This window comes from Pistacia vera, unplaced genomic scaffold, assembly GCF_008641045.1.
Source record: "Pistacia vera cultivar Batoury unplaced genomic scaffold, PisVer_v2 Contig347, whole genome shotgun sequence".
NCBI lineage: Eukaryota > Viridiplantae > Streptophyta > Magnoliopsida > Sapindales > Anacardiaceae > Pistacia > Pistacia vera.
This window is the reverse complement of record NW_022196165.1, coordinates 1252416-1264922: the sequence shown is the minus strand read 5'-3', so window position 1 is coordinate 1264922 and position 12507 is coordinate 1252416.

The following is a 12507-nucleotide window of genomic DNA, read 5'->3' as shown; positions in this document are numbered from 1 at the left end:
GCGCCGTGCTCATCACACTTACGGGGTCATGACGAGCTTCCCAAGCGTACCTTTCTTGGGCACCTCGAGAATTCCCCACGAGGTGTGGTCCTCCAAAGATTATCCCCACACAATAGAGACTCTTACGACTACGGTGCTTCTTCCCTTGTTCCTCTTGATCCTTTTCCCGAATAGGAGTCGAACCATCAACATGCTCCTTGAAGTGCTCTTGCTTGATGAGGTTTTCAATTGCTTGCTTGAGAGCCCAATACTCATCAGTGTGATGCCCATTATCTTGATGGTAGCGGTAATACTTTTTATTGTTCCTGGCTGAGGGGGGATTCTTCATGGGCTTTGGCTCTCCTAGCAGGCTGACCTCCTCTGATTTATCTAGAATGGTCGACACTAAGGCATTCAAAGGAGTGTATTGGCTTTTGTCGCGATCGCGACGAGGAACTTGGGCATAAGATTTTTGGGCTCGAATCGCTACTTCTTTCCTTTCCGTTGATCGTCATTAGCCCATCTGCGATAAGCCCTTCTACTATTCATCCCCTGGTCAGGAGCACTAGTCGAGGGACTGGGTCATGGCGATTAAGAGCGGCCATGAAATTTTTGATTCGAAGATACTTCTCAGTGAGGTCGTAGAAGCGAGTGAGGGAAACATCATCGTTAGATTGCAATTCTTTCCACAAGTCAGTCTGCGGGCGAACCCCCATAATAATGAGAGTCTGAATGGACTCTTCAGGAGTGTGAGCCACTTTGTGGCATTCCCTATGGAATCTGTCTATGTAAGATTGGAGGGATTCATTCCGCTCCTGCCGTATGTTGCTTAGATAGCTCAATAACATTGAGAACTTCCTATTCGCCTGGAAGTGCCTCAAGAATGACAAGCTCATTTGTTGCCACGAGTTGATAGATCCTGCAGGAAGTGATCTGAACTAGTGTTTGGCATGGGCAGTCAGAGTTACTGCCAAGCAGCGACATTTGGCCAAGTCGGAGACTTGGTGGAGTTCCATAAGGTCGTTGAACTTGTAAAGGTGATCCTGCGGATTAGAATTCGTATCGAACGCCCGCATATCAGGCATTTTGAATCTTGACGGGAAAGGAGCAGCTAACACTGCTAGAGAAAAGGGAGACATCTCGACGACCTTCCCATGCTCATTCTGCTGAGCTTCAAGCTGATCCAAGCTCGCTGTGATTCCTCAATCTGAGGTAGTGGAGCTACTTGAGGATCATTTTCTACAATGTGGGTTCAACCCTCACGGTTGCAGTTGAGGAAAGACCGCAAATCATACTCTTCCTCAACTCGGCCAGAAGCTCTAGCAAACCTTGATACACGTTGGTTGGGGCCATATAAAGGCATTGAATGGCTTGGAGAGTTTTCTTGACCTCCGTAGTGGTCAGAATTGACCTGCAGGCGACAGGGGGTTTTCTGCATGATGACGGTCGAGATCATCATTTCGACAATATTGGGAATCTCCTTGCCTTGCACTTTTGTGGGAGTGCCCATGCGACGTGGCGTGGGATGGCTCATGCTGCAATATGTCGCCAAGTGCCAATGCCACGGATATTCTTCCCATTGCATGACAGGTGTTCGCTAGTCCCTTGGAGCCCTTCGGCCTACTGTTTGCCACTTACTTTCCCTTACTCTGACGTGTTGCAGTGCGTGCGGTACGGGCTTTTGCCCTTTTCTGTGCTTTCGCATGACCTGCAGGCGTTTTTGGCGGTGGCACTATCTCGTCGAACTCTGGTGGTACGACCTGATCCAAATGGTCTAACTTTTGGCTAACCTTTTGGAGAGTATTGTTGAACCTCTCCAGGTAATCCATCATGGCTGGGTCGAGTTGTGAGCTCGAAGGAATATCCGCTATGGTACTCTATTAGACTAGACGCACTTCGAGAAAAATGTCATCTTGTACCTGGGGGATTTCCTCATTGTCGAGGTTGGTTCGCTCAATTTCGAAACCACAAGCCATTTGCTGATGGATAGGACCGATTGTTTAGAGATTCCGGATGAAGAGCGGATACTAAATCAAGCCCTCATTCTAGTGTCAAATTGTTGATGCTGGTTTCACACCAACGACTCGCACGCGTAAAGTGCTAAGCGGACTTAGAAATTACACGTGAAATGGAAATGTACAACAAGAAAAGAGACAAGAGACAATTTTTAAAGTGGTTTGGATGCTCAAAAGCGAATCCGATGTCCACTATATATGTATTAATGGATGATTACAGTTATGTCGCGTACAGCAAGCTGAGCTACAATCTAGAGACAACTTAAATATAGAGAGAGAATCTACTTTAGAAAACTCAAAAAATGAGTGAATCCTGTAAATGAGAGAGGAGCCTTCTATTTATAGTCGAGGGATTCAAGGTGGTAATCATGATTTTGCAGCCGAGCAGGTGTGGTACACTTCCTAACCTGCTTCCTGTTTGCTGTCTGAACAGGAGATATCCTTAAATCGCGTAGGGCTTGAGCAGGTGGACAATTCCTAGCCACTCACAAGCCAGGCTTTCACCTTCCACACTGATGACAACCTTACATCTTCCGTCCTTGCGCGACATAGCAGCATCTGAATGACACAAAACCTTTCTGAACTCTGATTGGCCCTTGCTGGCGTGAGTTTATGTCAGCCTTGATTTTTTAGGCATAACAATATGTTTGCAAGTTAGAAAGAAAATGGTCATTTAAAATGGCCTCCATCATGTTTCACGTTAGCAATGTCCATTTTCCTCCTCAACCCTATAATCTTTTTACACTTGCGTTTACTTCACCGATGTTATGCTTCCTTTAGTTGGGTTTGGGAAACTTCACCCAACATATGTATCATGGATAGAGAACTGGATAAGACAAACAGAATGTGGATTTTAGAGGAAACCATAGGCTACCTGCCATAAGTAACAGTGCAAGCCTCTTAAGATGAACTCTCTAACTTAAAAATTTACATTAAACTGTATAAACCTAAAAAAATTACAAATAATCATTTAAAAATCTCACTTCCATGATAAGCAAGCGATGCATCTTATTCTAGCTCTCAGCAAAATGGACTTTCAAATAATCCGCTTTTCTCCACCAACCAAAACTCATACAAATGCAAAATCAAGATAAAAGCTTCCATCGGAAAAAAAAAAAAAAAAAAAAGGCCATAAAATCACAACTAGTCGCAATATAAGTGTACAACCACCATCAAAAGTCCTTTAGCTACTCAGTAAACACAAAGATGAACCCGCAAGGCTTCACAAACACGCTAATCTCCCGTAATCAAGTACAATACATAATTGGAGAAGCTAATTCGAACAAATCTTAAATCAACTAATTAGCACTACGTTGTAAAATTAAAGCATCAACACTCACCAAAATAAGGAACTCTTGCAATAGTTTCTGTTATGCCTGAAAAATATAGGGCTGACGTAAGGTCCAGTCAACATGCAAAAGTCAGAGCATGGGTACACCCATAACCAAGTCACGTGAGGAAAGGGGCAACCTGCTTCTGTCAGAATAGTAGGTGCGCACCAGACCAGCCAGAAGTTATGGTGATCCCACGTGTCTAATCCCTACTCCAAATCACATAAATCACTCTAGAAGGTGGGCAATGTGACATAAAGAAGGATTTGTACACTTAATCCCACCAACTCACAGATTCAGTAATCATTAGCCCAATGTATCCCACTATAAATAGAGAGCTCCTCCCCCAATCAAGGGATTGGCTCATTTTTACTCTTGATTAGCTACCCTCTCTCTCTTGTACTATCATTTGTAAGTCAGTCCGCTAACACAACCTGACCCTTATCATTAATATAAACATCAGTGGACGTAGGACTTGCTATCTTAGCATCCGAACCACTTTAAAAGCTGTCCCCATTGCATTTACTCTCATATTTCCTTATATTCACATGTGTCTTCTGGGCCAGCTCAGCATTTCACACGTGTATTTCGTTGGTGTAAAAATCACGCATCAACTGTTTAGCGCTAGAATGAGGGCCTGATTTAGTGTTCATCCTTCATCAGGAGAATCTCTAACTTACTGGTCCCACAACAGCAAATGGCCCGCTAACCTGAACCTGAGCAAACCAACCAGGGTGCTGAGGGGCCCCCCCAAGCCCAAGGGGACACCTCTTCCAAAATAACTTCAGTTCTGCAAAATGCTGCAGGGGATATCCCATCAAGTTCACAACTTGACCCTGCCATTAGAAGCTACCTGGAGAGGTTCGACAATACTCTCAAGATGGTCAACCGAGGGTTGGACCATTGGACCAAGACGTGCTATCAAAATCAGCTGGGGCAGTGCAACTGCCAAAAACGCCTACAGGTCGCACGAAAGTGCGGCAAAGGGAAATAGCCTATGCCGCGAACACTGCAGCGCTCGGAGAAAGGGCAAGTAACTGGCGAAGAATGGGCCTAAGGGCTCCAAAGGGCTGGCGAACACTGACCACGTCCCAAGCAGAATACCAGTCTCGTTGAGATTCGGTGAAAAGATGCAGCCCGAGCTGTCCCATGCCACGTCGCAAGTACACCCCCATAAAAGTGCTAGGTGGGGTGATTCCTATCACCGCTAGCAAAATGATCCTGATCGTCACCATGCGAAAGGGTCCCACACTTCGCAAGGCGATTCTTATCACTGCGAAGGTCGTGAAAATACCCCGCACCATTCATCGCCATCACATGGCTCTAGCCAACGTGTGTCGAGAGTGGTTGGAACTGCCAGCCAAGGCGAAGAAGAACCCGACCTCTAGACTTTCCTCAACCGTAATTGCGAGGGTCAAACCCGCATGGGTGAGAGCAATCCCCAAGTGGCTCCATTGCCACAAATTGAGGAGCTGCAGCAAGCTCTAGACTGACTAAGAGCTCAGCAAAATGAGCAAGGGCAGGTCGCGTCTGCGTTCCCCTTCTCTCCTGAAGTGCTAGCCGCTCCACTCCCATCAAAATTCAGGATGCCCGACATGTAGGCGTTTGATGGAAATTCTGATTGCAGGATCATTTATATGAATTTAACGACCTGATGGAGCTTCACCAGGTCTCAGATCTAGCAAAATGTCGTTGTTTGACAGTGATTTAAACCTCCCATGCTAAACGATGGTCCAGGTCGCTCCTAGCGGGATCAATCAGTTCGTGGCCTCATATGAGTGTGACGTTCCTAAGGCATTTTCAAGCGAATCGAAAGTTCTCGATGCCTTTAAGTTACCTTAACAATATAAGGCAAGAAAAGGATGAATCCCTCCTGTCCTACATCGACCATTTCCACAGAGAACTCAACAAGGTGGCTCATACTTCCGAAGAGTGTGTTCGGACTCTCATCATAGCAGGAGTTCATCCACAAACTGACCTGTGGAAAGAATTATAGGCTGAGGACGATGTTTTCCTCACCCAATTCTATAACCTTGCAGAGAAGTACCTCTAGATTAAAAATTCATTGGCGGCACTCCGCTGTCGCGACCCCGGTGCTTCAGACAGTATGTCAGGTTAGGGGGAAAGTAGAAGAACTAATCACAGAAGGGCCGCTGACGACTAGCGCAAAGGAAAGAAACCTCGCTACGAGCCCAAAAAGTCCTATGCTCCCCTCACTTATCGCGATCGCAACAGAGACCAATATACGCCTCTGAATGCATCTGTCGACTATTCTTGATAAATCAGAAGAAGCCAGCTTGCTCGGAGAGCCCAAGCCCATGAAAACTCTCGTGTCAGCCAGAAATAATAAAAGGTACTGTCGCTTCCATCGGGATAATAGGCATCACACCGATGAGTGTCGAGCTCTCAAGCAGGCAATCAAAGAACTCATCAAGAAGGGGCATTTCAAGGAGTATATTGACGACTCCACTCCCGCACAAGAGAAAAGTCAAGGGGAATAAGGAAAGAAGCGTCGTGATCGCAAAGGATATTGCAGTGTCAACATGATCTTTGGAGGGTCGCACCACGCGGGGAACACGCGAGGTGCCCGGGAAAGATATGCTCGCGTAGCTCATCACGACCTAATCAGTGTGATGAGCACGTCGCAACGACCACAAAAGGTTCGTAAGGAGGAGCCAATCATCTTTTTCGAAAAGGATGCAGCCCATTTGCATCATCCCCACAACGACGCTCTTGTGATCACGCCCCTCATAGGGCACCATAACGTCTGCAGAATGCTAGTGGACAACGAAATGCTATGAACATCCTGTTCCAGACCAGTTTCGAAAGAATGAACTTGGAGGAGGCTAGCCTGAAGCCCGCCTCGATCCCTCTTTATGGTTTTACAGAGGACCACCTGATCCCCAAAGGAACGATCCAACTTCCAGTCATGCTGGGTGACTTTGACGAAGTGACCAAGGTTACTGAATTCTTGATAGTGGATTGCCCACCATTCATGGCTCGAACCTGACATTTCGATAAGTTACTGGAAGACTAATGCCATTTACCAACTATGGAGAATAAGAAAACAAAAAGAGAAAGATTCTTACCTCTCGGAGTATGAAAATAGCTTCTGCTTCAAATATCGGAAAAAACGCTAGTTTGGAAGGCAAAGTTTCCAAGCTTGCGAAAATCTCTTGCTCTCTATGAAAAAGACGAGTGTGGTGACATTGCCTAAGAAAGATCTGAGTTTTTATAGCGCATGAAACGACGCTTATTTTTCTCGAAATCAAAACGACGTTTGGGCGGCAAATTTTCTCACCGTTGATCACCACCACGTGTCGTAGATCAGTGAGGAAGAGTGAGCGTCACGATTAAAGAAAAATCAAATCTTCATCTTTTCCATTGAAAAACTCAAGCGACGGCATAATTGTGCCCCAATCTACATTTAATGCTGTGATAAGGGTTGTCGTTTCAGCATGTCACACATTTAATGTTCTGATAAAGTGGTATCGTGTCAGCATACAACGTATTTAATGCGCCTGGCTGGCACTTATCACGCACAGGACACATCTGTCAGCGCAGAGACTGCTTCATTAAATGCATCCATACCTAAAGTACAACAGATAACATCTGACGAAGTCAGGTTGCTCATCGTCTGCAAACAATGACCATGCGAGGTCGTGTTCGCAAAAAGTGCTACCCCGACCTATTTTCAAACAGGTCGGAATCACCGAAATTTCCAAAAATCATCCAATCGCGGCATGACTTAATAGTTTCCAAGGTTCGATCCTCAAACCTTAAAAACTAGGGGACTTCTGTTATGCCTGAAAAATATAGGGCTGACGTAAGGTCCAGTTAGCGTGCAAAAGTCAAAGCATGGGTACACCTACAGCCGAGTCACGTGAGGAAAGGGGCAGCCTGCTTCTGTCAGAATAGTAGGTGCGCGCCAGACCAACCAGAAGCTGTGGTGATCCCACGTGTCCAATCCCTGCTCCAAATCACGTAAATCACTCTAGAAGATGGGCAATGTGACATAAAGAAGGATTTGTACACTTAATCCCACCAACTCACAGATTCAGTAATCATTAGCCCAATGTATCCCACTATAAATAGAGAGCTCCTCTCCCAATCAAGGGATTGGCTCATTTTTACTCTTGATTAGCTACCCTCTCTCTCTTGTACTATCATTTGTAAGTCAGTTCGCTAACGCAACCTGACCCTTATCATTAATATAAACATTAGTGGACGTAGGACTTGCTACCTTAGCATCCGAACCACTTTAAAAGATGTCCCCATTGCATTTACTCTCATATTTCCTTATATTCACGCGTGTCTTCTGGGCCAACTCAGCATTTCACACGTGCGTTTCGTTGGTGTAAAAATCATGCATCAACAGTTTCCAATACAAAGAACCTAGCATAATCTCTTTCACGGTACAAAGTATCAAGAATTTTTCTCACCAAATCCTGAAATGATTAAGAGAGTCCATAATCAAACACCAAAAGCCTTAATAAGCATAAAAAGAAAAATCAGAGAAAATTATAATATACCGTAAGAAAAAAAGCAAAGAAAATTTGAGAAAACTTACGGATTATCGTCTAACCCATTGTGGTGATGAACTACGACAAATAGATTGTTTAAGAAAAATAAGAAAAAAAGCAAAGAAAATTTGAGAAAACTTACGGATCATTGTCGTAACCCATTGCGGTGATGAACTGCGACAGATAGATTGTTCAAGAAAAATAAGAAAAATTAAGAAAACTTACGGATCGTCGTCATAACCCATTGCAATGATGAACTGCAACAGATAAATTGTTCAAGAAAAATAAGAAAAAAAAGCAAAGAAAAATTGAGAAAACTTACGAATTGAGTCTCAATCTTGATACTTCATTTAAATGTGAATATGGAGTGAAGCATTTGTATTTGAACGTGAACGTGAACGTGAACGTGAACGTCTATATTTATGTAAAATTAATGCTGCAGGATAGATAGATACATATAGATAGTTATTTTATTTAGAACTTTGGAATATCAATGCAACAATTAATATTTATCTACGTGTCAAACAACCAAATGAGTGACTCAACTTTATATATATATATATATATATATATATATATAGATAGATAGATAGATAGATGTACTTATTATTAATGCATATCTTTGGAATGTCAAAGCAATGCACTTATTTTATTATTATCATTAATTATTAATATAGATCTTATTTTTTTAATTAATTAATAATTACTGATAGAACAATAAACATCAACCCAACGTGTCAAGAGAGAGTAATTTGATTAACTTATCAATTCAATGTGTCAAAATGAAGCAATTCTAACACTTCAAAAAATGTGTCAGGAGGCGATCAACCCACACACACACACACACACACACACACACACACACATATATATATATATATATATATAGAGAGAGAGAGAGAGAGAGAGAGAGAGAGAGAGAGAGAGAGAGAGCATAAAGCTCTTTTTATTATGTATTTGCAGCAACTTTCTTTACATAATGGATTTGATTTATGATTATGACTTCAAATTCATATCAAAGAAGAGAAAATCTATTATATAAATTGCTGGTACTATCAGCCATAGAGAGAGCATAAAGCTCTTTTTATTATGTATTTGCAGCAACTTTCTTTACATAATGGATTTGACTTATGATTATGACTTCAAATTCATATCAAAGAAGAGAAAATCTATTATATAAATTGCTGGTACTATCAGCCATTTATGTATTGACAGTTGTCAGTTTGATTTAAAAAGTTAATAACAGTAACGATCAAAATAAAGCATGATAAGGATTAAATTAAAATAAATCAAAACTAACTAAACTAAACCAAAATGGCAGTGACAAATAGTTTTCTCTTTGTTTTTCCAGGCAAAGCTACAACCTTTTCGGTTACTCGTTTCTTCTGTAAATTTTAGACAAATATTGCAAAAAAGATCAGAAGAGCAAATGCGACTCATTCTCATGAAGAAAGGAGCCAAACGTTAATTTTAAGTAGGACAAACCCATTTCCAGATCAACCGAAGTTACAGTAGGATTAGTTTTCATTATTTTGTAGCAAAAAAGAGAGAGATTAGTTTGAAATGGATTGGATTGATCGTGTGTTTGCTCCCAAAAAAAAAAAAATTGAAACAGGGTAATTGGGAAAATAGAGAGGCGGTGGAGATGATGTGATAGGGTTTGGGATAGGATCTGTTTATATGAGGAACCGAAACCTCCAAGAACAAGAGATACAAATATTAGTTGACCAAAATTCTTTATTCATTCTCACAATCTAGATTTAGGCTATTATATAGCCTTACACTTGACTCTACTGACTCCCAAAAGGACTCTAATTATAAAGGGATAATAAGTCTCAAAAAGACTCTAATTATAAAGAGATAATAAGATAATCTTAATTCTATCCTAATAAGATAATAATATAATTATAAAAGATAATAATAAAATACTTAATACACTTATCCTAATTCTAAAATAATCCTAACATTGCCTTCTCCTACGCCTCAACCTTGTCCTCAAGGTTGCAAGGTATGACACCATCAACAGCAATTATCCCGGTTCATCCTCGTGCTCATCATCATCCTCCTCCATTAGCAAGAGAAAGAACTTGGCCGTGCAGCGATGCCCAGGGTGAAAGCGCTCATCGCAATTATAGCACAAACCTTTGTTGCGTCGTTCTTGCATCTATGTTGTTGTGAGTCACTTAACAGGCAAGGAATCCAATTTGTTTGGAGTAGGCAAAAGGGCCTGCTGCACTAAAGGAACATTAGGAGTTGATTTACTAGGATCGCAAGATACAAGGTCGACAGAATGCAGGTATAGGTGTAGATCCTGCAGCTTGTCCTCTTGTAAGTGGGCAAGACTCATGGCATGGTTGAGGGTGTAAGGCCAAAAGGACTGCACCTCCCTTCGGATTTCTGGTTTGAGCCCTGATACAAAGCAAGTTAGAAGGAACGTACCCGGAAGGCCAGAAACTTGATTAGAGAGTTCCTCAAATTCTGTTTGATAAGCGACTATAGAGCCTGTTTGAGTAAGTTTTGCCAACTGCCCTTGGTAATCCACAAATTCTGAAGGCCCAAAACGAACATCTAAATCATGTAGGAAAGAATGCCAAAAACAGATCTGCCTATTGGAATGCATCCAACGACACCAGGAGAGAGCTGGCCCATCCATGTGGAAGGAAGAGATCGTCAATCGTTGCTCAGTAGAGAAATTATGGTAATCAAAGAATTGCTCGGCTTTAAACCTCCATCCACGCAGATCCGTGTCATCAAAACGGGGGACTTCTAAACGAAAAGACTGGGGAAAAAAACTCCCGGAAGTCGATCCACCTCGCCCAGTCAAATCTGAAGATGATTCACCGGAATGTTGGTTTGGTTGTTGGTTTTGCTGGCAGGTTTGATCGAACTTGTTGTTTAGAGCTGAAATCTACAAATTAACATCTTCTGTCAAAACTTCCAATTTTTCTATTAAAGAAGTGAGAGTCTCTGCCTGGGTAGATTGTAGAGCCATAATTTTAGCAAGTTGCTCATCCAAAAGATGAAGCGAGTGCCTTCAGCCATAACTAGGGAATGAGAGCACCAATGATAGGGTTTGAGATATGATCTGTTTATATGAGGAATAGAGACCTCCAAGAACGAGAGATAGAAATATTAGTTAACCAAATTTCTTTATTCATTCCCATAATCTAGATTTAGACTATTATATAGTCTTACACTTGACTCTACTAACTCCCAAAAGGACTCCAATTATAAAGAGATAATAAGATAATCCTAATTTTATCCTAATAAGATAATAATAAAGGACTTAACACACTTATCCTAATTCTAAAATGATCCTAACATGATGATGGTGGAGGTGGAGGTGGAGGTGGAGGCGATGGTGATGGTGGAGGCAGTGAGTGATGTTGGCTGTGGCTGAGTGGGAAACTTAAATATGAAAATAGGTGGATCAAAAAGTGGAAAATGGATCAGGGTTTGATTGATTTTATGTTTGTTCTAGAAAAGACTGAAACTATGTAACTGGGAAAATAGAGAGTCAGTGGTGATTGTGATGGTGGAGGTAGAGGTGGAGGCGATGGCGATGGTGGGTGGCGTTGGTTGTACTCGGTTTTATTGTAGATTTTCTCTATCAAAGAATGGTGTTTTTGGTAAAATATTTGTGGCCGTGGAAGGTTATGAAGTTGGAATTTATTAGATGGGCGATTGGAGGGATGGGTAAGTTTGTAATGAATTAAGAATATTTATACATTATTTATTTTAATAAAATTTATTTAAAATTAGGGATGTCAATGGGCCGGGTTGGGTTGGATCCATGCCTATGTCCATCTTTTGTATGAGTACCCAAATCCAGCCCATTATCCATTCTAAAAAATGGGACGGGTTTAGGTTTGAGTAGTATTTTTTTCTGGAAAACATTGGATTGCCCCTTTTAACCCATTATATATATATATATATGCAAACTATTTGTTAGAATAAATTAATCAAAATGATAAATAATAATTTAATTATCTAATAATAAATTTATATTCAAAATTTAATACTTCTACCAAAAAAATTATCCAAACAAAATAAATAAAATCAGAAGTTCAAAGTCTAAAATTAGCATGATTAAAACATCAAACACTATACGAAAAAATATCTTCCTTCTTCATCACAACCACAATAGTGGAAGGGAAATAATTAAATATGTTATTTTTATTATCTTATTAATTCATAAAAAAAAATTATGTATGCGTTTGGTTTAATATTTTTATCCCTATTCTGGATCCTATTTTTCAAATCGCGTTTGGTACAATATTCTCAAAATATTACCCTATTTTTTTTAATTACATTTTAACCCCATAAGGTTATTAATTTCACTAAATACCCCCTGAAAAAAAAGTTTAAAATTAACAAAAACACCCCCATCAACCCAACTTGTCAGATTCCGGCAACCACCGTCGGTGATAGCCGGAATCTGTACAACGGCCAAACTTCCGACCAGAAATGGCCGGAAGTTCACCGCTGTGGCCTTTTCCGGCCAGATCCACAACGGATCTGGCCGGAAAAGGCCAGATCTGGCCGTCAGCGACGGCCAAAGAAATGGCCGTCGTTGACGGTCAACGACGGCCAAATCTTGGCCGTCGTCGATCGAAAACGACGGCCACATCTTTGGCCGTCGCTGACGGCCAAAGATGG